Here is a 27647-nt window from a genome sequence, read left to right on the forward strand (position 1 = left end):
TTCTAAATCTGAGTCTCTTTCTATACCTGTGAAATGAGGATAATGCCAGACATGTGAGAATTAGATGAGATAATATTAGGATAATGTTGACCACATGATAAGAATTTAATATATTTTTTCTTTCCGTCTTATCTTCAAGTTTAATCTGATTGGTAGAGGGTTATCAATAAATTTGGGGGTGATGATTCTTGGAGATGGTTCTTAACTCTGTTACCTCCTGGTATTCTCTCTTCCTAGGTGAAATCAGAGGCCAAATGGGTTGACTGTTGGAACCTAACCTTCAAAGGAACTTAAATTTTCTGTTATGAAAAGTTCATGGGGAAGATGGAACCTTAGCCACACCAGCTGAGAATGCCCCCACCCCCAGATCCACTTGTTTTCTCACATCACTGTTGATATCAAGATTCATGAACTGGTGCAACAGAGTCTTACAAAGAGATGCCTACGGACACACGCAGGCTTTCAGTCTGTAATATGAGGCTTCAGTGACTCATTCTGTGCAGATCTGAGTGAGGTGTACAATCTGGGGCCTCCAGATGCTTGCTGAAATCTACTCAGGGCCACTTCTGAAGGCTGAGTCTCAGATACTCAAATGGTTTTTACAGTCACAATATCTATCACCTGTAATGACAATATGAAGAAGAGGCTGCTCCCTGATGGATTTGGAAACTTACTGGCTAGATAAACCTGACCGAAGAGGAGGGGGCTTGGATTAGCCTTGGAAATCTAGGATTCACTAGATGATCTAGAATTTGTATTTTGACAATTTGCAAGGTACGATTATTAAGTAAAGCAGGAGATTTTTTCCGTAAAACAGCCTAGAACCTGTACAATAAAAGTAATTTCCCTGAAAGGCTGTATACATATGTGCTCAAAATGTTAACAGGAGCTCTTCCTTCAAAGCATTCAGGGCCTTATATCCTTTTACATATCATTTGGTAGATGAAAATATTAGCAGTTTAAGCATGAATTGGATCTTTGGAATCATTTATAAGCATTTGGAACCAAGTTTGGTAACAAAGAGAATAACTCATAAGGTTTTTAAAAAAGGGGGAGTCCATTGTTACATATGAATTTAAAGTAACCAAACTAATTTCTTCAGTCCAGTGGCTCTCAGCAATTCATGTGACTTCGGCAAGCATGTTTTCAGGACTTGCTATGCTCCCATGACCCTTTTCTTTGTGTGAATCTGCTTCCAATGGTGAGGCAGTCCAAGATTGTGTGAAATAATATGATGAAGCTAGATCAGGATTGAAGCTTGGCCTGGAGTTTTGGCATCAGGAAAACTGTTAAAGATTTATGTATGCATCACACACACACACACACACAGTTAATATACACTACTGAAGAGCTATAATATGCAAAGCCCAGTACTAAGGGTGGTGTCTTCAGTCAGGTTATATTGGTTTGGGATTATTTTTGAGCCTGGAATTTTCTACCACTTCCTTTCAACAATCTTGACACACTCCTATTTGAAAGGGTATTGAGGATTTGCCATTGGGCTTTCTCAGATTACATTGTACGTGCGTGCATGTGCACACATTTACACAAATATATAGATGTATATGTACATTTTTCCATCCCCAAATCATTAAATTTTGACAAGGGACAGACTTGCTCTACAGTACCAAATAAGGCTGATTTTTCATGCCTTATGGATGAGGAGAAAATTAACAAAAAATATCTTGGACTGCCTGGGATGACATCTTTGTTTTCTTTTTTTTTTAATTTTTAAAATTTTCTTTAATTTTTAAAAATTTATTTTGTATTTTTTTTACATCTTTATTGGAGTATAATTGGTTTACAATGGTGTGTTAGTTTCTGCTTTATAACAAAGTGAATCAGTTATACATATACATATGTTCCCATATCTCTATGCTCTTGCATTTCCCTCCCACCCTCCCTAACCCACCCCTCTAGGTGGTCACAAAGCACCGAGTTGATCTCCCTGTGCTATGCGGCTGCTTCCCACTAGCTATCTACTTTACGTTTGGTAATGTACATATGTCCATGCCACTCTCTCGCTTTGTCACAGCTCACCCTTCCCCCTCCCCATATCCTCAAGTCCATTCTCTAGTAGGTCTGTGTCTTTATTCCTGTCTTACCCCTAGGTTCTTCATGACAATTTTTTTATTGAAGTGTAGTTGATTTTTAGTGTTGTGCTCATTTCTGCTGTACAGCAAAGTGGCTCAGTTATACATATATATATTCTTTTTCATATTCTTTTCCATTATGGTTTATCACAGGATATTGAATATAGTTCCCTGTGGTATACAGTAGGACCTTGTTGTTTATCCATCCTATATATAATAGTTTGCATTTACTAATGGGGTGACATCTTTGAATAGGACTAGGGCAAAATAAATCCAGGACCTCTATGAGTTACAGCTATCAGGCTTAAATTTTGTTAATTTTGGAGTCGTTTTATTTATTTATTTATTTATTTAACATCTTTATTGGAGTATAACTGCTTTACAATGGTGTGTTAATTTCTGCTTTATAACAAAATGAATCAGTTATACATATACATATGTTCCCATATCTCTTCCCTCTTGCGTCTCCCTCCCATCCTCCCTATCCCACCCCTCTAGGTGGTCACAAAGCACCGAGCTGATCTCCCTGTGCTATGCAGCTGCTTCCCACTAGCTATCTATTTTACATTTGGTAGTGTATATATGTCTATGCCACTCTCTCACTTCGTCCCAACTTACCCTTCCCCCTCCCTGTGTCCTCAAGTCCATTCTCTGCGTCTTTATTCCTGTCCTGCCCCAGGTTCTTCAGAAGCTTTTTTTTTTTTTTTAGATTCCATATATGTGTTAGCATACAGTATTTATTTTTCTCTTTCTGACTTACTTCACTCTGTATGACAGTCTCTAGGTCCATCCACCTCACTACACATAACTCAATTTCATTTCTTTTTATGGCTGAGTAATATTCCATTGTATATATGTGCCACATCTTTATCTATTCATCTGTTGATGGACACTTAGGTTGCTTCCATGTCCTGGCAATTGTAAATAGAGCTGCAATGAACATTTTGGTGCATGACTCTTTCTGAATTATGGTTTTCTCAGGGTATATGCCCAGTAGTGGGATTGCTGGGTCATATGGTAGTTCTATTTGTAGTTTTTTAAGGAACATCCATACTGTTCTGCATAGTGGCTGTATCAATTTACATTCCCACCAACAGTGCAGGAGGGTTCCCTTTTCTCCACACCCTCTCCAGCATTTATTATTTGTAGACTTTTTGAACCCATCTGGTTTTGATTAGGAAAAGGGAGCCAATATGAGTATTATGGGAATAAGAGATTTAACATAGGAATTCAAGGTGATGTGAATGTGGGAGGAGCTGACAGAGTGAAGGCCTCCAGAGGACTGGAGAAAAAGTCACCTTGGGGAAGTTCTAAAAACTATCATGTCTGGCCACATTTTCCTCCTTGGAATAAGGGCTTCCTCTTTGCTCCCACCTTCCAAACTTCACACAAGTCTCTTTCATTGGCAAACTGTAATTTTGAAATATATTGGAAGGGGTTCTGGGAAATGTAGTTCTCAGACTTGGAAAGGCATGGTGGTGGTGATGGTGTGAAGTTTGTAGCAGACAGTGTGGCAAACCTGGGATACAATCTCCAAGGATGCAAGGCTCCAGTGATGAACAGAAATCCACCAACTGCTTTCACCTACATCCTCTGCTTTTGACCTTCCTCCTTATACTACACTTGCTGCTCAGAATTCTTATTTTGGACCAATTTTACCATCCACACCCTCCCACTGTCTACATACAGAAGAAATCACTCAACTCCAGATTTATCCCTACGTATATTTTCCACCCCCGGTAGCTTTACCACTTTCACTGAGCTAAAGTCAAACACTAACCTCATTGTCTACTTTTAGAGAAAATAATGATCATTTCTTAATTTCTGTTACACCTGTAAAAATTTACCTCCTTCTGCACTCACTTCTCTTACAGTGGGAAAAGGGTCCCAGCTCTGGTCCACAGCTAATCCTTATTCTTAATCCTTGATCTTAATCCTTGATGTCCTGGATCCCATCATCTCCCATATTCTCATGGAACTTCCTTCCTCCATCTGTCAATCTGGCTCTTTCTTTTCAATATTTCTGTACATTTCCCTTTTCTCCTTAGCATAATAACATGGTCAGGTTTCTGCCATCTTAAAATAACTTCTACCTTGATCTCACTCCATTTCTTCATTTTTCTGCAGAGTGAAGCTTCTTGAAAGAATAATCTCCCCTTGACCCTTCTTCCTTTCCTCTTAATTTTACTACATCCATTTTGGTATGACTTTGTCTCCCTTTCTGCCACCCTCCACTGTAATATAAAATCAAAGTCACCTTAACTGCTAAATTCAATGACCATTTTCAGTTCTGACATTTTCTTGGTCTCTCATTTGACAGCACCATCCTTGATACTGTCTTCTCTCTTGGCTTCTGTAATAGACCATTACCCTCTAATTCTCTTATTATTCTTTCACACTTCATTGTGATAGTGTCTTCTTTCCCACATGCACACTTTAAAGATTGTATTCCCGTGTTTCATCTGAAGTCATCTTTATCTGTACACGTTTGATGACTTATTCATATCCATGTCTTTGACTTTAACCCAATTTGATTATCTTCCTTTGTGATTCAATGATTTTTTTGTAGTGATATACATCGATTCTTTTCTCTTTATCTTTTTTTGTAACTGCTATAGATTTTTTTCTTTCTGTGTGTACCACGAAGCTTGCATAACACTTCTTATTGTTATAACAGTCCATTTTGAGCTGATAACAACTTAAATTCAATCACATACCAAAAAACTACACTTTTATCCCCTCCTTCCCACACACCATGTTATTCATTTACTTTTTTGATTTGAATTTTATTTTATTTATTTATACAGCAGTTTCTTATTAGTTATCTGTTTTATACATATTAGTGTATATATGTCAATCCCAATCTCCCAATTCATCCCACCACCACCACCACTCCTACCCCCCTCTTTCCCCCCTTGGTGTCCACATATTTGTTCTCTACATCTGTGTCTCTATTTCTGCTTTGCAAACTAGTTCATCTGTACCATTTTTCTAGATTCCACATATATGCGTTAATATACGATATTTTTCTCTTTCTGACTTACTTCACTCTGTATGACAATCTCTATGTCCATCCACGTCTCTACAAATGACCCAATTTCGTTCCTTTTTATGGCCGAGTAATATTCCACTGTATGTATGTACCACATCTTCTATATCCATTCGTCTGTTGGTGGGCATTTAGGTTGCTTCCACAACCTGGCTATTGTAGATAGTGCTGCAATGAACATTGGGGTGCATGTGCCTTTTTGACTTATGGTTTTCTCTGGGTATATGCCCAGTAGTGGGATTGCTGGGTCGTATGGTAATTCTATTTTTCATTTTTTAAGGAACCTCCATACTGTTCTCCATAATGACTGTATCAGTTTACATTCCCACCAACGCAAGAGGGTTCCCTTTTCTCCACACCCTCTCCAGCATTTGTTGTTTGTAGATTTTCTGATGATGCCTATTCTAACTGGTGTGAGGTGATACCTCATTGTAGTTTTAATTTACATTTCTCTAATAATTAGTGATGCTGAGCAGCTTTTCATGTGCCTCTTGGCCATCTGTACGTCTTCTTTGGAGAAATGTCTATTTAGGTCTTCTGCCCATTTTTTGTTTGGGTTTTTTGTTTCTCTAATGTTGAGCTGCATGAGCTGTTTATATATTTGGGAGGTTAATGCTTTGTCCATTGATTCATTTGCAAATATTTTCTCCCATTCTGAGGGTTGTCTTTTTGTCTTGTTTATAGTTTCCTTTGCTGTGCAAAAGCTTTTAAGTTTCATTAGGTCCCATTTGTTTATTTTTGTTTTTATTTCCATTACTGTAGGAGGTGGGTCAAAAAAGATTTTGCTGTGATTTATATCAAAGAATATTCTTCCTATGTTTTCCTCTAAGAGTTTGATAGTGTCTGGTCTTACATTTAGGTCTTTAATCCATTTTGAGTTTATTTTTGTGTATGGTGATAGGGAGTGTTCTAATTTCATTCTTTTGCATGTAGTTGTCCAATTTTCCCAGCACCACTTATTGAAGAGGCTGTCTTTTCTCCAGTGTATATCCTTGCCTCCTTTGTCATAGATTAGTTGACCATAGGTGTGTGGGTTTATCTCTGGGCTTTCTATCCTGTTCCATTAATCTATATTTCTGTTTTTCTGCCAGTACCATATTGTCTTCATTATTGTAGCTTTGTAGCATAGTCTGAAATCAAGGAGTCTGATTTCTCCAGCTCTGTTTCTTTCCCTCCAGATTACTTTGGCTATTCGGGGTCTTTTGTGTCTCCATACAGATTTTAAGATTTTTTTGTTCTAGTTCTGTAAAACATGCCATTGGTAATTTGATAGGGATTGCATTGAATCTGTAGATTGCTTTGGGTAGTATAGTCATTTTCACAATATTGATTCTGCCAATCGAAGAACATGGTATATCTTTCCATCTGCTTGTGTCATCTTTGATTTCTTTCATCAGTGTCTTATAGTTTTCTGAGCACAGGTCTTTTACCTCCTTATTTAGGTTTATTCCTACGTATTTTATTCTTTTTGGTGCAATGGTGAATGGAATTGTTTCCTTAATTTCTCTTTCTGATCTTTTGTTGTTAGTGTATAGGACTGCAAGAGATTTCTGTGCATTAATTTTGTATCCTGCAACTTTACCAAATTCATTGATTAGCTCTAGTAGTTTTCTGGTGACATCTTTAGGATTATCTAAGTATAGTATCATGTCATATGCAAACAGTGACAATTCTACTTCTTCTTTTCCAGTTTGGATTCCTTTTATTTCTTTTTCTTCTCTGATTGCTGTTGCCAGGACTTCCAAAGCTATGTTGAATAATAGTGGTGAGAGTGGACATCCTTGTCTTGTTCCTGATCTTAGAGGAAATGCTTTCAGTTTTTCACCATTGAGAATGATGTTTGCTGTGGGTTTGTCATATATGGCCTTTGTTATGTTGAGGTGGGTTCCCTCTCCGCCCACTTTCTGATAACTTTTTATCATAAACGGGTGTTGAATTTTGTCAAAAGCTTTTCCTGCATCTATTGAGATGATCATATGATTTTTATTCTTCAATTTGTTAACATGGTGTATCACATTGATTGATTTGCATATATTGAAGAGTCCTTGCATCCCTGGGATAAATCCCACTTGATCATGGTGTATGATCCTTTTAATGTGTTGTTGGATTCTGTTTGCTACTATTTTGTTGAGGATTTTTACATCTATATTCGTCAGTGGTATTGGTCTGTAATTTCCTTTTTTTGTAGTATCTTTGTCTGGTTTTGGTATCAGGGTGATGGTGGCCTCATAGAATGAGTTTGTGAGTATTCCTTCCTCTGCAATTTTTTGAAAGAGTTTGAGAAGGATGGGTGTTAGCTCTTCTCTAAATGTTTGATAGAATTCACCTGTGAAGCCACCTGGTCCTGGACTTTGTTTGTTGGGAAATTTTTTTTTAAACTCAACTTTTATTTTTATTTTATTTTATTTATTTTTTAACATCTTTATTGGAGTATAATTGCTTTACAATGGTGTGTTAGTTTCTGCTTTATAACAACGTGAATCAGTTATACATACATATACATATGTTCCCATATCTCTTCCCTCTTGCATTTCTCTCCCTCCCACTCTCCGTATCCCACCCATCTATGTGGTCACAAAGCCAAAAATATGGAACGCTTCACAAATTTGCGTGTCATCCTTACGCAGGGGCCATGCTAATCTTCTCTGTATCGTTACAATTTTAGTATATGTGCTGCCGAAGGGAGCACTGTTGGGAGATTTTTAATCTCAGTTTCAATTTCTTTACTTGTGATTGGTCTGTTCATATTTTCTATTTCTTCCTTGTTCATCTTGGAAGGTTATACCTTTCTAAGAATTTGTCCATTTCTTCCAGGTTGTCCATTTTATTGGCATAGAGTTGCTTGTAGTAGTCTCTTAGGATGCTTTGTATTTCTGCGTTGTCCGTTGTAACTTCTCCTTTTTCATTTCTAATTTTATTGATTTGAGCCCTTTCCCTCTTTTTCTTGATGATTCTGGCTAAAGGTTTATCAATTTTGTTTAACTTCTCAAAGAGCCAGTTTTTACTTTTATTGATTTTTGCTCTTGTTTCTTTGTTTCTATTTCATTTATTTTTGCTCTTACCTTTATGATTTCTTTCCTTCTACTAACTTTGGGTTTTATTTGTTCTTCTTTCTCTAGTTCCTTTAGATGTTAGGCTAGATTGTTCATTTGAGATTTTTCTTGTTTCTTGAGGTGGGATTGTATTGCTATAAACTTCCCTCTTAGAACTGCTTTTGTTGCATCCCATAGGTTTTGGATCGTTGTGTTTTTGTTGTCATTTGTCTCTAGGTATTTTTTGATTTCCTCTTTGATTTCTTCACTGATCTCTTGGTTATTTAGTAATGTATTGTTTAGCCTCCATGTGTTTGTGTTTTTTACCTTTTTTTTCCGTGTAACTGATTTCTAATCTCATAGCGTTGTGGTCGGAAAAGATGCTTGATGATGATTTCAGTTTTCTTAAATTTACTGAAGCTTGATTTTTGACCCAAGATGTGATCTATCCTAGAGAATGTTCCATGTGCACTTGAAGAAAGTGTAATCTGCTGTTTTCAGATGGAATGTCCTATAAATATCAATTAAATTTATTTGGTCTATTGTGTCATTTAAAACTTTTGTTTCCCTATTAATTTTCTGTCAGGATGATCTGTCCATTGGTGTAAGTGAGGTGTTAAAGTCCCCCACTATTATTGTGTTACTGTTGATTTCCTCTTTTAGAGCTGGTAGCAGTTGCCTTATGTATTGAGGTGCTCCTATGTTGGGTGCATAAATATTTACCATTGTTATATCTTCTTCTTGGATTGTTCCCTTGATCATTATGTAGTGTCCTTCCTTGTCTCTTGTAACATTCTTTATTTTAAAGTCTATTTTATCTGATTTGAGTATTGCTACTCCAGCTTTCTTTTGACTTACATTTGCATGGAATATGTTTTTCCATGCCCTCACTTTCAGTCTGTATGTGTCCTGTCTCTTGTAGACAGCATATATATGGGTCTTGTTTTCATATCCATTCAGCCAGCCTGTGACTTTGGGTTGGAGCATTTAATCCATTCACATTTAAGGTAATTATCAATATATATGTTCCTATTATCATTTTCTTAATTGTTTTGGGTTGTTTTTTGTAGGTCCTTTTCTTCTCTTGTGTTTCCCACTTAAAGAAGTTCCTTTATCATTTGCTGTAGAGCTGGTTTGGTGGTGCTAAATTCTCTTAGCTTTTGCTTGTCTGTAAAGTTTTCGATTTCTCCATCGAATCTGAATGAGATCCTGGCTGAGTAGAGTAATCTTGGTTGTAGATTCTTCCCTTTCATCACTTTAAATATATCGTGCCACTCCCTTCTGGCTTGTAGAGTTTCTGCTGAGAAATCAGCTGTTAACCTTATGGGAGTTCCCTTGTATGTTATTTTTCGTTTTTTCCCTTGTTGCCTTTAATAATTTTTTTTTTTGTCTTTAATTTTTGTCAATTTGATTACTATGTGTCTCGGCGTGTTTCTCCTTGGGTTTAGCATGCTTGGGGCTCTCTGTGCTTCCTGGACTTGGGTGGCTACTTCCTTTCCCATGTTAGGGAAGTTTTCGACTATGATCTCTTCAAATATTTTCTTGGGTGTTTCTTTCTCTCTTCTCCTTCTGGGATCCCTATAATGCAAATGTTGGTGCATTTAATGTTGTCGCAGACGTCTCTTAGGCTGTCTTCATTTCTTTTCATTCTTTATTCTGTTCCACAGCAGTGAATTCCAGTGAGTTTCTGGATCATCTTCACTATCATTATTCTGAATTCTTTTTCTGGAAGGTTGCCTGTCTCTTCATTTAGTTGTTTGTCTGAGGTTTTATCTTCTTCCTTCATCTGGTACGTAGTCCTCTGCCTTTTCATTTTGTCTATCTTTCTGTGAATGTGGTTTTCGTCCCACAGGCTGTAGGATTGTAGTTCTTCTTGCTTCTGCTGTCTGCCCTCTGGTGGATGAGCCTGTCTAAGAGGCCTGTGCAAGCTTCCTGATGGGAGGGACTGGTGGTGGGTATAGCTAGGTGTTGCTCTGGTGAGCAGAGCTCAGTAAAACTTTAATCTGCTTGTCTGCTGATGGCTGGGGCTGAGTTCCCTCACTGTTGGTTGTTTGGCCTGAGGTGACCCAGCACTAGAGGCTACAGGCTCTTTGGTGGGGCTAATGGTGGACTCTGGGAGGGCTCACACCACGGAGTACTTCCCAGAACTTCTGCTGCCAGTGTCCTTGTCCCCACAGTGAGCCACATCCACCCCCTGCCTCTGCAGGAGACCCTCCAACACTAGCAAGTAGGTCTGGTTCAGTCTCCTATGCGGTCACTGCTTCTTCCCCCTGGGTCTTGATGCGCACACTATTTTGTGTATGCCCTCCAAGAGTGGAGTCTCTGTTTCCCCCAGTCCTGTTGAAGTCCTGCAATCAAATCTCGCTAGCCTTCAAAGTCTGATTCTCTGGGAATTCCTCCTTCCATTGACAGACCCCCAGGTTGGGAAGCCTGACATAGGGCTCAGAACCTTCACTCCAGTGGGTGAACTTCTCTGGTATAATCATTCTCCAGTTTGTGAGTCACCCACTCTGCAGTTATGGGATTTGATTTTATTGTGATTGTGCCCCTCCTACTGTCTCATTGCAGCTTCTCCTTTGTCTTTGGGTGTGGGATATCTTTTTTGGTGAGTTTCAGTGTCTTCCTGTCAATTATTGTTCAGCAGTTAATTGTGATTCTGGTGCTCTCGCAAGAGGGAGTGAGCACACATCCTTCTATTCCACCATCTTGAACCAGTCTCCCACACACCATGTTATTGATGTCAGAATTTTCTTTTTTTATATATTGTGTTTACATTAACCAATTCTTGTGTTTATAGTTTTTCTTAATACTTTGTTTTTTAACTTTTATACTGGAGTTAAAAGTAACTTACACACCACTCAAAGTATTATGTTATTCTGCTTTTGTCTATATACTTACCCCTGCCAGTGAGATTTATACTTTCATATGCTTTCATGTTGTTGTTTAGCAGTTTTTTGTTTCAACTTGAAGAGTTCTCTTTAGCACTTCTAGTAAGGCAGGTATAGTGGTGATAACTCCCTCAGTTTTTGTTTGTTTGGGAAAGTCTTTATCTCACCTTCATTTTTAAAGGACTCTTTTGCTGGTAAAGCATTCCTCGTTGGCAGGAATTTTTCTTTCAGCACTTTGAATATATAATTTAGCTTGTTCCTGCAAAGTTTCTGCTGAGAAATCTGCTTATAGTCTTATGGGGGAACCCCTTGTATGTGACAAGTCACTTTTCTCTTGTTGCTTTCAATATTCTCTATTTTTAAAAAAAATAAATTTATTTATTTATTTTTGGCTGCGTTGGGTCTTCGCTGCTGCACGTGGGCTTTCTCTAGTTGCGGTCAGCGGGGGCTACTCTTCGTTGTGATGTGCAGGCTTCTTATTGCAGTGGCTTGTCTTTGTTGTGGGGCATGGGCTCTAGGCACACGGGCTCAGTAGTTGTGGCTTGCAGACTCTAGAGCGCAGGCTCAGTAGTTGTGGCGCATGGGCTTAGTTGCTCCACTGCATGTGGGATCTTCCCAGACCAGGGCTCGAACCCATGTCCCCTGCATTGGCAGGTGGATTCTTAACCACTGTGCCACCAGGAAAGCCCCAATATTCTCTATTTTTGACTTTCAACAATTTAATTAAATGTGTCTACTTGTAGACCTCTTTAGATTCAATCTATTTGAAATTTTTTGGGTTTCACAAATTTGGGTGTCCATCTCCCTCCCTAGATTTGGGAAGTTTTCCACCATTATTTTTTTTTAAATAATCTTTCTGCCCTTTTATCTTACTTTTCTCCTCTGGGACTTCCATAACATGTGTTGGGTTGTTTGATAGTGTCCCATAAAGTCTTATAGACTTTCTTTACTATTTTTCATTCATTTTTCTTTTTGTTCCTCTGACTGGGTAATTTCAAGTGTCTTGTTTTCAAACTTGCTGATTTTCTTCTTTAGCTTGAGCAAGTCTGCTATTTATCCTCTCTATTGAATTTTTCAGTTCAGTCATTGTGTTCTTCAGCTCCAGACTTTCTGCTTGGTTCTCTTGTATTGTTTCTGTCTCTTTGTTGAACTTCTCATTTTGTTCATGTATTGTTTTTTCTGATTTTGTTTAATTAGCTATCTGTGTTCTTTTGTAGCTCACTGAATATCTTTCACCTGATTATTTTGAATTCTTTGTCAGGCAGTTTGTAGATCTCCATTTCTTTAGGGTCAGTTATAGGAACTTTAGTTTTTTCCTTTGGTATTATCATGTTTCCCTGATTCTTCATGATTCTTGTACTCTTGCATTGGTGCCTGCACATTTAAAGAAGTAGTCACTTCTTCCAGTCTTCAAAGACTGGCTTTGGCAGGAAAATCTCTTCACCATTCAACCCTGCCAGAGATTCTGGGAAGGCCAGATGCCAGGGTCCATGGGTAGGCCTGCTGTCAAAGTCCACAGGTGAAGAGACCTGATACCTGGGTCTGCAAGCGGGTGGTCCTGGTGCCAGGGTCTGTGGACAAGTGAGTCTGGTTCCAGAGTCCATGGGTTGGCCTGGTACCTGAGTCCATGGTGGTGATCCTAAAGCCAGGATCTACAGGGCCTGGCTTGACACCAGGGTCCACTGGGGTGGGCCTGGTACCAGGGTCAGTAATGAAGCTGGACTCTCACTTTGCTCTCTTTTCCCCACAGGAGAACTCCTGAGCCAAGGGATCTCTCTTGGTGCTGCATTGCATGGGCTGGGGAGAAAGGTGACACAGGTAAAGTGATACTATCCTTCCTACTTTCTTAAATGCATCTTTTCTAGTTTCTGTGCTCCACCTGATCGCAGTAATCTCTCACCTGGATTCTGGGACTCTCATGAAGATATTTTGGTCTGTGGATAGTTTTCAGACTGGTATTTCTGTGGGAGGATGTGGGCTGGAAACTTTTGTTCCAGCAACTTGCTAATGTCATTCATCCCACCCAATGTGATTATGGCTGATAAATCTACCTCATAATAGTGTATGGTGTAGGCTCAGCTGCTGTAACAAAAAGATTAAAAATTTAATGGATTTGAGAGCAATAAATTTATTTTTCTATCGTGTAAACAACCTATGATTAGTGTTCTAAGTTAGCAGACAGCTCTGATGCACACAGGGACCAGGCGAACGGATGCTCTGCCATCCTCAACTTGTGACTTCCTAGGTCATTATAGTAATTACCATTCCAATGAATAGAAAAAGGAGAGGGCAGAAATCCAGGGCAAGAATTTCTTCTTAGGCAACTGAGAGGGAAGTTGCATACTTTGCTCCTGGCACAGCCACATGCTAGATACTGTTATGTGGAAAAAGGAGAAAATGGATTCTGGTAAACAGCTAGCAATCTCTTCCACAAATATCAACATGTACTAAATGGACTTCACAATTTACCCCTATTTTACCTGTCTCTTCTTCCTGTCGTCCTTTTCTCTGTGTATCACAATCCACTCCATTGCATGTACCAGAAACACAAGAATCATCCTAAATTTCGTACTTTCTCACTTCCCAAAGTGAGAGCATTCCCATCATAAAGAAATCCCCATCAAATTCTGTCAATTCTAGTGTCTACATACTTCCTGGAACCATGTCCTCCTTGTTCCCACTGCCATGGTTCTCGTACCTGGATTTCTGAAACAGCTTCCTAAGTGATCTCTACACGCCTCCAGTCTTGCCACCATGTAAATAATCCATTGTCCAACCTCCAGCATGAACTTTCTAGAATATGAATTGAATCATAATACTCTCAAATCCTCCAGTAGTTACTCAATACTGTTTGGATAAAATCCAGACTTCTTAGCCTGGATTAGGAAGCCCTTCGTGAGTAGGTACTTGATAAATATTCAGTGAATGGATGAATGATTCGGCCCTCGCCTACCTCTCTGGTCTTGTCAGCTACTACTCACCCATATCCACCTACGTACAAACATATGGAAGTTCTCACAGTTCTCTACCCGCTGTGTTGTTTCCTGCCCCCATGCATCCACTGGAGCTGCTCCATCTCCCTTCAATGTCCTCTTGTATTCTCTTTCTCCCATAAGGCTCAATTAGTTCAAGTGTTATTAGTTCACATCTTCCTTTTCTCCTGAAAACTGTGTTATATACAATATAGCACTTGTTATACTCTGCTTTAAATTGGTCTTTATGTGCATGATTCAACATGTTTATTAAGTGTTTATCATATGCCAGGCACAGCCCCTGAAGCTATTATGGAGCATTAGGAGACAGTGTAACACGGACACCTAATTAGATTGGGGGTCAGGGGCCAGGGAAAACTTCTCTAAGGAAGTTACATTTAAGCAGAAACCTAGAGTCTATCTTTGGTACTTGCTGTCATCACTTTCTTACCTCCCATTTACCTCTTTTTTCTTTTTTTATACATTTATTTATTTATTTTTGGCTGCGTTGGGTCTTTGTTGCTGTGTGCAGGCTTTCTCTAGTTGCAGTGAGTGGGGGCTACTCTTCGTTGCGGCGTGCGGGCTTCTCATTGCAGTGGCTCCTCTTGCTGCAGAACACGGGCCGTAGGGTGTAGGGGCTTCAGTAGTTGCAGCATACGGGCTCAGTAGTTGTGGCTCGCAGGCTCTAGAGCACAGGCTCCGTAGTTGTGGCGCACAGGCTTCGTTGCTCCACGGCATGGGGGATTTTCCCGGACCAGGGCTCGAACCCATGTCCCCTGCCTTGGCAGGCAGATTCTTAACCACTGCGCCACCAGGGAAGTCCCCCATTTACTTCTTAACCCACTGCTTTAATCCCTGCCCTGGGGATTCAAGTGTGTGTTGTTCCCTTTGCCTCAAATGACGTACTCTGCTGGTGGTAAAATCCTTCCCATTATTTTTAAGATTCAGTTTCAGTCTCATTCCCTTCTGTGAAAACTTTCCTGACTCCCCCAGGCAAAATTCGTCATTTCTTCCCCATTTTGAATCTGCCTCTATCACAACACTAATCACCTAGTATGTGAGCTCCTTGAAATGAGAACCTATCCTATATTTTTACATCCTACTACTGTCCTGTTCCCTTCGAACCTTTGGGATGTTTTGTGTAGTCTAAAGATCCCTGCTTCCTTCAAACATTCCTCTTATGATATGGTTCATAATCCTAATGATTTCCTGTTTAAATACATTTCATTTTACCAATATCTTTCTTAAAATGTGTCACCCTTAGCTGAATTCTACTCCAGAGGTGTGATCTAGCTGCATAAGATAAAGGAAGACCACTACCTCCCTTATTAGACGTCTAAGCATCCTAAGATTATATTGATTAGGGGGACAATTATATAACAATATGAAATCATACTGATTTGACTGTGGGAGAGTGACTACTGCTAAACCAATCTTATCCTGCACTTGTGCTGCTGGTATATTGGAGTCAAAGAAAGAGTTTTACATTTGCCCCCTTTAAACGTCTTGTTTTATTCAGCATCAATACAACCTGCTAAGATATATATATATTTTTGAAAACCATTTCTTACTTGAAAGTGTTTATTAACCTTCCCAGCTTTCTGTCATCTGTAAATTCGATTGGTCTGTTTTAGAAATCAGCATTCAAGTGATTAATAAAAATGTTAACTAGAATAAGATGTGGATAGGCTGCTGGCATCATACTATATGCTTTCTTAATAAAGATTCTATTTCATTAGTCATCACCTTTAGTTTTGGCAAAATATAATCATCCGTATATTCAAGATTCCTCTAACTTGTCCCAAAGATAGTGTAAGAGGTCTTGCCAAATGCCATGTGGAAGTTCAATGACATATCTTTTCAGCATAATATTCAATAGAATAATTACGATGTACATTTAAATTGGGAATGAAAACACTTTTATTGAGCTAAAATAGAATGAACAATGAACATGGCTTTTATGCCAAGCAGCTCCAAGGAAGTAGCACCAGAAACTCAGAAGTATGACTCTTGGGAGATAGGACTTTTAGTAGAAAAAGTTGAAAGTAGAGAAATTGGGACAACAGGCAGCAGTAAGAATGGCTGGGGATGGGACCATCAGAAGATATTTCAAAATGGGAATAAAGAACATAATAAGAACAAATTAAAAGAAGAGACTCAAACAATTTTATTACATATCTTCTTTATTGGGGCATTGTAATAAACCTATGAAATAGATATTAAAGACTTGGAAGGTTTAGTGACTTGACTGAAGTCTCACAACTAGAGGATCTGTGAATTTAACCCAGGTCTCTCTGACTCTAGAAGACTAGGAGTTTTTACTATACCAGGCTCCTTAGTTTAGGGAGGATGTTTTTAGGGGAATCTAGAAGGCTAACGCATAGTATTTTTGTGGCTTTGGAGAGAACAATTCAGAATAGGCTCAGAAGAGTGGATTCTGGACTCATAATGAAGAAACTTTTCTTCAGTGAATAAGAAAGCTAAGCCTAAAATAATGTTAGCCTAACCTTTTAAAGTGCAAGTCAAGTTGGAAACAGCAAAGAGAGGCTGAGCCACATTTTAGGTCCAAGACTAAAAGAATGACCCTTCCAGCCGCCCCATTACTTAGGGGAAAAGCCTAAGTAATAAATTAGTGACTGGAGTTGAGGCTTGGGCTTGAGACAGATGGTTTTTCACAGCAATGTAAGGTTGGTGAGAAAGCAGATGGTGCTGGCACCAGTCCTGGGAGTACGTTCCATAGACAGATCCTGCAGACTGCGCTGGCAGCAGAGATGATTACTAAGTAGATATTCTTATTGTCACTCATTTATGGATGAGGAAACTGAGGACCAAATACATTGAGCAACTTGCCCAAGCTTACATATCCAAAGTGTGGCAGAAGCGGGATGTGAACCCATGTTGTCCAGCTTCAGAGCCCACTCTGGCCACTGATACTGCGTTGCTTCTTTGGATGTCACCTCCTCTGTGAAGCCCTCTCAGACTCCCCATGTGAGTTCCCATAGTTAAGTTATACTTTCATAGGTATTCACATTGTACCTTTAATTACCTCACATTGCTGTTTATCTTTTTTTTTCATACAGATGTGAGCTCCTCATGAGCAGAATTGAGGCCTTGTATTCCCTCTACACCAGCACAGGTACCTGGAATTCAGTGACACTCAGCTAGATAAATACCTTATAAGATAAGATGATTGGTTTTAAGCAGCAGTCATCAACTCTGGCTCACTTTGGCAGAATAGCATTTCATAGGAAGGCTATCTAGTGGTTTATAGAATCAACTGGAAGGGTAAAGAACTATGTTAAGAAAATAGACAGGAAACTAGAAAAGCGAGGCAGTAGAAGAAAAACCTGCTCAGGATTTGGCTATGTGCAAAAAAAATGAGTTATTACAGGTAAGGCACTTAGAACATTATTAGTCACACCGTAAGGGACTGGTAATGTTTGCTGTTATTATGCAAGTTGGGTCTTGAAGGGTATCACATTCACTAGCTGGAGGAAGAAGGACCAGCGTATGAAAAGGCCCCTGCCTTACAGGGCATGGTATGTTAGGGAATTTCTGGAAGCTTGCTATAGCCAGAAGGTAAGGATACCAAGGGGGGCAGAGCAGGGATAAAGCAAAAGTTGAGTCTGGCAAAGGAAGACAGAAAGCAGACCAGATAGGGCCTTGTGACTATTTATCAGAATAAAGTCCTCATTTGGAATTTGTTTTAAGGGCAAAGGGGAACCAATGGTGGCTTCTAAATAGGGCAGAGGAAGTGCTCAGTACATGCAGGGTCTGTTTGTGAGTTGCCTGAGGCCCATTTAATTGCAAATGAATGAGATTCCCTGCTGGGAATGGAAGGGCAGGTGGGACTGGAAGACTTTGTGACCCTGACTCCTAGGCATTGTTATTTATTTATTGTCTTTTTTTTTTTAAACATCTTTATTGGGGTATAATTGCTTTACAATGGTGTGTTAGTTTCTGCTTTATAACAAAGTGAATCAATTATACATATACATATGTTCCCATATCTCTTCCCTCTTGCATCTCCCTCCCTCCCACCCTCCCTATCCCACCCCTCCAGGCGGTCACAAAGCACCGGGCTGATCTCCCTGTGCTATGCGGCTGCTTCCCGCTAGCTATCTACCTTACTCACATGAAAACCACTCAAGAACATACAGGCAAATCTCGACCACCGCTTTATAGAGGAGCATCTGAAGCCGTGACTGCTGAAGTGCCCCTAAGAGGCTGGAGGAGTTCATCAGCGAAGGCTCCCTGGGGCAAGCAAGGCCTGAGCTTGGTTTGAGGAAGGGGGTCGTGGTTTGCCTGATCCCCTCATCTTATCACTGAAGGAAGAAAGGGCCAGAGAGGGGGAGGGTCTGGCCGATGGTCACACTGCAGAATTCCATGGCTGACTCCTGTGCGGCACTTTTCTCACTGCACTGTGCTGCTGCCACACGCAGCCTTGACATGACTCTTGGCTGTTAAGTCAGGCAGGACAGTCCCAACATAGTTTCTGGGGCCAAAGGGAGGAATCCTTCATGAAACGGCCATAAATTCACCTACAAGATTCAAAGAGACCTCATAAGTCGTCTCCAACAATCTCTTGTGTGGGCGAGAGGCTATTTATGAGGTCTGCTAGCCTGAAACCCCCTTGAAAAGGCAGAGCACAGGCCTGGAGAGGAGAAGTTCCTGCTGTGGAGCACGTGCATCTGCCTGTAGGACATTCCTCCTCCCTGGCCAAAGCAAGGAGGCCGTTCAAGGAAACTCCAATGGGTTTAAAGAAACACACTTATTTTTCCCTGAAAAAAGTAATATGTGTTCATGATAGAAAAATTGTAAAATGCAAGAAAATACAAAGAAGAAAGTAAAAATCTCTTAAAATTTCACAGTTCAGACTTCACAACTCACTGCTGACATCTGGCTTATAGCTTTTGTTTTAAATGGGCATGTTGGCTTTTGAAATTAATTAATTAATTAGGCTGAGTTGGGTCTTCGTTGCTGCGCGTGGGCTTTCTCTAGTTGAGGTGAGTGGGGGCTACTCTTCATTGCAGTGTGCGGGGTTCTCATTGCAGTGGCTTCTCTTGTTGCGGAGCACGGCAGTTAGGCACGCGGGCTTCAGTAGTTGTGACTCGTAGGCTCTAGAGCACAGGCTCAGTAGTTGTGGTGCACGGGCTTAGTTGCTCCGCGACATGTGGGATCTTCCCGGACCAGGGCTCGAACCTGTGTCCCCTGAACTGGCAGGCGGATTCTTAACAAGTGCGCCACCAGGGAAACACTTATAGCTTTTTAGTGTTTCATTTATATATGCGTGTGTCTGTGTGTACATGTATTGTATAAATGTATACGTATGTATATATAATTTTTCTATTAAAATAAATACAATTTACCATTTTAACTATTTTTAAGTGTGCAGTTCTTTGGTATTTAGTACATTCTCACTGTTATGCAACCATCCCCACTGTCCATCTCCAGAAATTTTTCATCTTCCCAAACTGAAACTCTAGACCCATTAAACACTAACTCCCCATTCCCCCCTCCCCCCAGTCCCTGGCACCCCCCATTTTTTTTTTCTGTCTCTAAGTCTGACTACTCCAGGTACCTCATATAAGTGGAATCATATGCTATTTGTCCTTTTGTGACTGTACTGTTTCACCCACCATCATGTCCTTAAGATTCATTCGTGTTGTACCATGTGTCAGAATTTCCTTCCTTTGATTGAATAAAATTCCACTGTATGTGTACAGACCATGTTTTGTTTATCCATTCATCCACTGATGGATACTTGAACTAATTCCACCTTTTGGCTATCGTGAATAATGCTGCTATGAGCATGAGTTTACAAATATGTTCTGAGTCCCTGCTTTCACTCCTTTTGGGTATACACCCAGAAGTGGAATTGCTGGTTCACGTGGTAATACAGTGTTTTATATATTTTAAAAATTGATAATATACTCATAATTTTATATCAAATTGTGAGCATTTTCCAATGTCATTATAAACTCTTTAAAACCTGATTTTTAATGTCTGCCTAGTATTTACTCCATTACCTTGTAATCCGATTCTTAGATATTTTGATTATTTCTAATTTTTCACTATTACTGTAATGAACATTCTATACATAAATATTTGAATATATCTGTTTATTTCCTTAATATGATAAATTCCTAGAGGTAAAATCATTATCAAAAGCTATGAACATTTTAAAAGCTTTTGATCCATATTCATAAATTCTTTTTTCATAAAATTTCTCCAATTTTATAACCTTCAGTAATGTTTTGCCCACTTTACTCTGATGTTTATTAAAAATAATTCCTTCTTTCTGCAACCTGGCATCCCAGGTAACTGACCCACCAATAACACATTTCTGGTCTTGGCTTCGCAAGAAACTTACCTGGCTAAGGTTGTGGGTATACAGATTAGAAAGAAGATCTGGGAAGTATTATTAGAGGAAAAGAACAGAAACTGGCATTTTCTTGTATGAGAAAGCAGGAGGTAGATTGGTGAGGTGGTAGGGATAAGTGCAGATGGGAGAGGGGAGAGTTTGTTAAGCATCTCTATGTGCTTTACGTATGGTGTTGATCTCCCAACAACTCTGTAAGGGAGATATATGTGATGATCCTCATTTTCCAATGAGGAAACTGAAGCTCAGAAAGAACCTGCGTTCTAAAGTTATGCAGATGGTAGGCGGTAGAGCCAGGACTCAGCCAATGTCTATCTGACACTCTGACCCTGGGGACTGGCAGTGGCCTCTTTCCACTGCACCACGATGCTCTCAGGAGAAGATCAGAACCCTGAGAGATAGGAGAGACAAAGAAGATGGGCAAGGTTGCAAGGTCAAAATGAAAAGCATAGGCAAATTTTATTGTTAGTTCCTAGATCCAGGGAGAGGTAAGGGCTGTCCTTCTGTATAAGGGGATGAAAGGTGCCTCCATTTGGTGGACGGTCATATTCCCCTATGGAGGTGTGTGGGTTTGGCACTTGTGACATGCTACTGAACTAGATAATCTGATTTATTTCAACAGATCCCACAAAACACAGCAGAGCCACCTGCAGGCCCCACATCCTCCTAGGTGAGGTGTTTATGTAAAGGTGGAGAGCAGAGTAATCAGCAGCTTATTCTGCTGGCAAAACTCTAAGGGGGGAGGCAGATGGCCAGCACCAGCTAAGTGAGATCAGGTCATGGGTGGAAAAGTCATAAATCTGTGGTTTACCTCAGATTACTGCATTACTGCTTAAGTGGGGATAAATAATACCCTATGTTATGTTAAGGCGTGACTTAATCTTTCACTGTTTGTGGGAAAGGAGGTGCAATTAAATATTACAACACCCTTTCAAAATACAAACACTTCAACAATACATATGGCTACTGATCTTATCACAAAATAGATGGTAGTTAGAGCAGTGAGTTCCTGGCTGGTGTGTCATGGAAAATAGAAGTGGATTTTAGTCCTCTGTTTTATAAGGGTGACTATGTGCGTGCTGTGAGTGGTAGGCAGTGGAAAAGATCCCTGATGAAATAACAGAGAGTGTCTTTTGGTGGGGAGGGTGTTGCAGTCTTTGTGAGTAGAGTTACAAAACGTCTTTACAAAACATCTTTCTCTGCACCAGAGAATGAGGCCCAAAGAGCCATTTTCAGGATTGACGATGGCTGTAATGGAGCCACCTGGAATCATACCAAAGCTAAGGTTAGTTTAGGAGGGGCCCAAAGGTGACAGCATGGGCTTTTGCTCTCTGAGCTAAGGTTCTTTGGTTATTTCAATATATTTTCCATTATACCTACTAATTTCACGTTAGTTCCTTGACAGAGAGACAAGGTCTGGTTCATTTTATAATATGCCGAGCATAAAATTGGCACTCAGTAAATTTATAGTAATATACAAGTCAGCATGTAGCATAGCGTCCCACCTTTATTATTTGTGATTATTTATGTTTGGGATTAGGATTAAAACACAAGGTAGATTTCAGCCTGTGTAAGGGAATTTTTCCTCTGTGGATGGTGACTTTCCCTTGGAAGAAAAAAGCAGAATCCAAATGATGAGTAGGTCTCATAAAACAAAAGATTGATTTTTCTGGTCACTGTGGCCCAGCTTGTTCTAGTTTGTTAAACGTGCCTCTCGAAGTCAGATGCAAAAGTTGAGGCCCTAATGGTTGACTATGCCTTCCCCAACCACACACATCCTCTGGTCCGCTTCCTGAGTCTTGTGAAAAAATAAGCCAATTAGAGATCCACTCTCTACCCACTTCTTAGGTAACAGCCTACTAATCCTGAGAGGGAGAGAGATGGACCAGTGAGAAACTGATTTTACCCTGGTAGACTGGATAGGGGCTTGAGAGAGATGGGGGGAGGGTTGGTGTTACATGGGTACATTTGGAGTAATGCTGTGACATTCAGCCCTAATCCTTAGGTTTTCTTGGAGATGGAAATCTCCACAGTTGAGGCTTAGTCCGGAACAACTGCTAAAAGGCATAATTATCCTCGTAGGAAGAAAGCCCAACCCGTGAGAATCTTCTATACTGGATCAAGGTCAAGCAGATTAGGACCATTTGCAGCTTCTCCTCCTACTTCAAACATCCTTTGCTTTATAAATAGCTGGCCTTAAAGAATGCTTTATTCCGTTCTTAACATTGTTGAGTGCTTACCATGCCGTGTGCCAAGCATACATGTAGTTTTTTATGTATGGATTTATCTGTCCTCACAACTACTATGAGGAGATACCATTCTTTCTCCACTTTACGGGTGAGATAACTAACACAGGTACCTTGATCAAGCACACACCTCTCGTAAGGTGCACAGCTGAGGTCTGAACCCTGGCAACCTGGCTCGTTAGCACTCATCTCAATCACCAAACACTACTCACGTGGGATGCTCTAAATCGCTGGGAAAAGTCCATGGAAGCTATCCTGCAATCATATATCCTTGTATAATGCGTATGTGCATATATGTATAAATGTAACTTTCATAGAATTATAACTTTTATATGTTTTACATATAGATGTATAATTTACAAATATAATTTCCATAGTCATCTGCACATGTAATAATAAATGTACATTTTCATATAGCTATTTACATGGTAATTTGCATAAAGAGGAGGGTGTGGAAGGGATTTATTGTTGGTGTTTTTTGTATTCACCTCTTTGCTGTGTCTTTCATGATTTCTTTATGATAAACATATAATGGTTTGAAACGAAATTTTCTAAATTTGAAAAAGGATTTGGGGGCTCCCCTGGTGGCGCAGTGGTTGAGAGTCCGCCTGCCGATGCAGGGGACACGGGTTCGCGCCCCGGTCCGGGAAGATCCCACATGCCGCGGAGCGACTGGGCCCGTGAGCCATGGCCGCTGAGCCTGCGCGTCCGGAGCCTGTGCTCCGCAACGGGAGAGGCCACAACAGTGAGAGGCCCGCGTACCGCAAAAAATAAATAAATAAATAAAATAATAATAAAAAAGGATTTGGGAATTCCAGCGGTCCAGTGGTTAGGACTCCACCCTTTCACCACTGAGGGCCTGGGTTCAACCCCTGGTCAGGGAACTAAGATGCCACAAGCTGCACAGCTCTGCCAAAAAAAAAAAAAAAGATTTTTTTTTTCTTATTTATTTAAAAACATGCATTGACGGAGTTCCTACCTGCTCAGTAAGGGATGACACAAAGCCCAAGCAGAACTCTGGGTCTGGAACGGCACCAGGCTGTCTCATTACCATAATGGGTCTTACTTTTTTTTCCAAGAGAAGGTGCAGGCTTCCAATGGCTTGCATTACTATAACGACCTCCAGGACCCCAACAAGCATTCCTATTAGAGCTGGGTTCATTTTATCTTTGTGATGTCAGCTCTCTTCTGGAGAATCCCCAGATAAACTAGGACAACTATTCCTCCACATTTCAGACAGAGCCATGGGCCTCAAAACTGCCTCAGCTACCCTGGTGGCACCAGGGAATGGGGAGCCTCATCCCCTGGTCATCTATTTAGTGCTGTAAGAGGAGGTTCAGGAGCCCCTTTCAGCCCTGATGGATAGGAAGTGGTGCTGCCTTGAGAGTTTAGCTGTGTCTCTTTCAACGGGTCCCAGTCCTTCTCCTCAGTCCCTCCACAATCACTAGCCTTATGGATCCGCAGGCCTCTCACCATTCAGGCAACAGTAGAGGCAAAGCCATTTGGCTTTTTTTTTCCATAGTTTTTTTCTCTCTGCTAAATGGAAATACATAAGAATAGGATGTTCCTGCTCCACCCAAACTTTGCCCACTTCCTGGAGATGTGGAGAAGGGAACCACCATCTATTGCCTGTAGCTTGTGTAAAATGGGGAGCACTGAGAACACTCCACACACAGCCGAGTGGCCTAATCAGCCCTGGGAGATGAGTCCAGAGTGGTCCTGTGAGTGGCTAGGACAAGGGTGGGCTGCAGCCTTGGTCTCAGGGGCCCCAGGAGAAGTGCACAGACAGCTGTCTTCTGCCTTGAGGCGGGAGAGCCAAGGGACGTTTACCTCCCTGCCTCTCCGCATGGGCTGCTCCAGAACTGCACTTTCCCCGGGTGGGATAATCAGGCACGCATAGGGCCGTCCCTGCCCAGTGTAGCCACAGCCCTGGCAAGAGGTCTAGCTCTACAGAGCGATGAGGCAGCGCCTGCCCCAAACCAGATGCTGGGAGCCCATTTGTCAGTGGGAGCCGCTCTGTGAAGGGCACGCCCCAACAAACAGACACACATATACACGCCCACTATCATCCCTGCAGCTCAGAGAAGCCTGGGGTGGGTCACTGCTGAGATTTCAGGGTCAATTCCTCCAGATGCTGCTGTGCCCGGTGCCACACTACTGAGCCTGTCCGGGTTTCTGATACCATCTCCCTTTCCAGCATAAGCAAATGTCCTGCAGAAGCTCCTTTAGAGACGTCAGTCTTCAGTACCACCAGGGGGCAGCAGTGCAGTACACCTCCTTTCTACGTGAAGGGAAAGTACCTGGTGGAAAAGGTTTGTGGGGCATTTGGAATGGGGCTTCAGCCCTGCGTACTCAACTCAGGGGGACAGGATACTTTACATGCGACAAACCATATCACTGGGGCTTCTGAGCTTTGCAAAGGCCAACAAGATGTTTGAGTCAAAAATAAATAGATGTCATCCTATATGTGATATATGTATGTCTGCTCCAAAATACAAAATGTGCAAAATTAAATTCTGTAAATGTTTATAGATCTAGAAATAAAGCTTCATGAAATTTGTGCATTGTTAAATTTAGTAATCATAAGAAATTCTTACTTGTTAAGCAATTTTTTTTTTTTTTTTTTTTTTTTTTTTTTTTTGCGGTTCGCGGGCCTCTCACTGTTGGGGCCTCTCCCGTTGCGGAGCACAGGCTCCGGACGCGCAGGCCCAGCGGCCATGGCTCATGGACCCAGCCGCTCCACGGCATGTGGGATCTTCCTGGACCGGGGCACGAACCCATGTCCCCTGCATCGGCAGGCGGACTCTCAACAACTGCGCCACCAGGGAAGCCCTGTTAAGCAATTTTTAATAGAGTTTTTCTCAAGAATACAAACTGTAATTGCAAAGAAATCATAACTAAAATCAGGTAAATGTATTACTTATATATAAATAATTTCAAAAACAAAATTATTAAAACTTTCCCCCAAATTAGTAAAAATTATACGTAAGTGGTCTGTAGGTGCCTTTTAATTTGTTTGATATGATGTGGAAGGCTGAGTCTTCCATCCTTCAAAGAGAATAGAGTCCATCTCAGGGAATGTGAAAAAATAAACTCCATTCCCATCAAGCCCCTGTGTATATTCCACAAGTTTTCCCTCATGGCTCTAAGATAACATGCACATTGTTTGAAAGAAGCATCTATGTGGAAACTTTAAGCGACTGAGGAAGGCCAGTAAGTCCTGAGAGAAGGAGAGGCATGTTAGGGAGGGAGCAGCCTTGTTACCTTAACAAATGACCTGGTTCACAGGGGCTAGGACACATACACAGGTCCCCAGGCTCTGAATCTGGGAGGAGAGCCTTCTTGAGTGGCAGACTCACATCTGCCAAGCCCAGAGACTAGGACTGACCTTCACGATTTCAGTTGATTGATTTATAACAAGAAACATGAATGTTGAAAAGACTAGTCACTCATATCCCCTGGACAGTGCTTTCTCCCACAGGGACCCATATCATGACCAGAGGAGCAGAGTTCAGTTTTTGATTTGGAGGTTAAGGGCATCCATACAGCCATTCACCTGATGGAGGTCCACTTACTGTGTTCCAGTTATTAACTCATTCAGTCCTTCCAGCATCAGTGAGAAAGGTACCATTATTATTTCTATAACAAATGAGTTAAACAAGGAACAGAGCAGTTAATTGCCTTGCCCAAGGTCACACAGCATTTAAGGGCAGTTTCAAACTGAGACCCAAGCACTCTGGCTCAGGATCTGGGCTTTTAATCACTTCATTATAGTGTCCCTGTATACATACACTTTTCTACAATATGAGGATTAGTCTATATACAGTATACAGTATACTGTTTATTTTTTACCTGCTTTTCACAATTAACTTCTTTAAGGTCATTAAATAATCTTCAACTTTTCCACGTCATATTTAGTGGTAGCAAAGGATTCTACTGGATGGAGGTGACATTACTTATTTAATCATTCCCCTCTTTAGCTTTCTGGGTTGCCTCTTTCTTTTTCTTTTGTAAAACACACCACATGAATTCTCTTAAACCTATTTTTGTGACTATTTTATACACTTTTCTTAATAAATATCTAGAAACGAAACTGTGAGGTCAAAGAACATCAATAACGTTAAGGCCCTTACATACCACAGACCAAACTGCTCTCTCAAAAGGTGGTTCAATTTATACTCCCATGAACGTTCAGCCTCTGCAACTGCCCCCCACCCCTATATCTATTATTTTAAAAAGTTCCCACTTTAATTGGTGGTGTCTCAGTGCTGTGTTTTGAATTCTTTTCATTGATTATGAGGAGAATGTTTTATTGGCCATTTGTAATTTATGTATAGCTTTTTGGTTCAATTCTTTTGTCCAGTTTTTTAGAGATGAAAACTATAGTCTTCCAAACCAAACTCTTTTATTTTGTTTGTTTGTTTCTCACAGTTTATAAAAACTTAATGATAGATGCTCATCAGATTAGAAGTAGACATGCTTCATTAAAAATCCTTGTAAGTCATTACTTTGTTGTATATTCAAACTCTTTTATTTTGAAAATTACTTCTAAACACTTCTTTCGCTATTGTTTGGTGATGGTTTTCTTTTTGTTTTCTGTCATCTCTAGACCCTGGAGCCTTAGTTGGTTTTTTGTAAATTCACTCACCTTCTTGATGGTATGAGCAGCCACGGTGGGCTCTGGGCAGAGACTGTGTGGATTCATCCGGAGGACGAGCTGTTCAGGGCATGAGGAAGAGGAGGGTGTGGGGCTGCTGACCCCTGCCTGATGCCCTGTGGCCCAGCCTGTGGGCTGGAGGCTGCTCGGGCCCAGTGGAGGCTCTCTGACCTGGAGCCACGGTGTCTGCTTCTCCAAGTCCTACCTCCCCTCCGGACCTCAGCATTCATCTGAAAAGCAGCGGTGGTGCTGGCTCTTACACAGGGGTGTAGTGAGCCTCAAATGCGGAGGTGTTTAGCAGATGGTTATGAATTATAATAAAGGCAAA

At 40.7% G+C, this 27647-nt stretch overlaps 1 long non-coding RNA gene and 1 other non-coding gene across 4 annotated transcripts; one reads left to right on the forward strand and one right to left on the reverse strand.

Annotated features, from left to right (window-relative positions):
- On the forward strand, nucleotides 1–27647 carry LOC137219360 (uncharacterized). Of its 3 annotated transcripts, XR_010941085.1 has the most exons (5): nucleotides 1–774; nucleotides 12813–12880; nucleotides 17115–17170; nucleotides 27094–27158; nucleotides 27272–27647. It is a non-coding gene; the product is annotated as an uncharacterized lncRNA (long non-coding RNA). The 3 variants fall into 3 exon arrangements; XR_010941086.1 differs by lacking the exons at nucleotides 1–774; nucleotides 12813–12880; nucleotides 17115–17170 and adding exons at nucleotides 25325–25569; nucleotides 26129–26286; XR_010941087.1 differs by lacking the exons at nucleotides 1–774; nucleotides 12813–12880; nucleotides 17115–17170 and adding an exon at nucleotides 25325–25569.
- On the reverse strand, nucleotides 7725–7831 carry LOC137220403 (U6 spliceosomal RNA). Its single transcript, XR_010941692.1, has one exon. It is a non-coding gene; the product is annotated as a U6 spliceosomal RNA (small nuclear RNA).

This window comes from Pseudorca crassidens, chromosome 2 (genome assembly GCF_039906515.1).
Source record: "Pseudorca crassidens isolate mPseCra1 chromosome 2, mPseCra1.hap1, whole genome shotgun sequence".
Classification (NCBI taxonomy): domain Eukaryota; kingdom Metazoa; phylum Chordata; class Mammalia; order Artiodactyla; family Delphinidae; genus Pseudorca; species Pseudorca crassidens.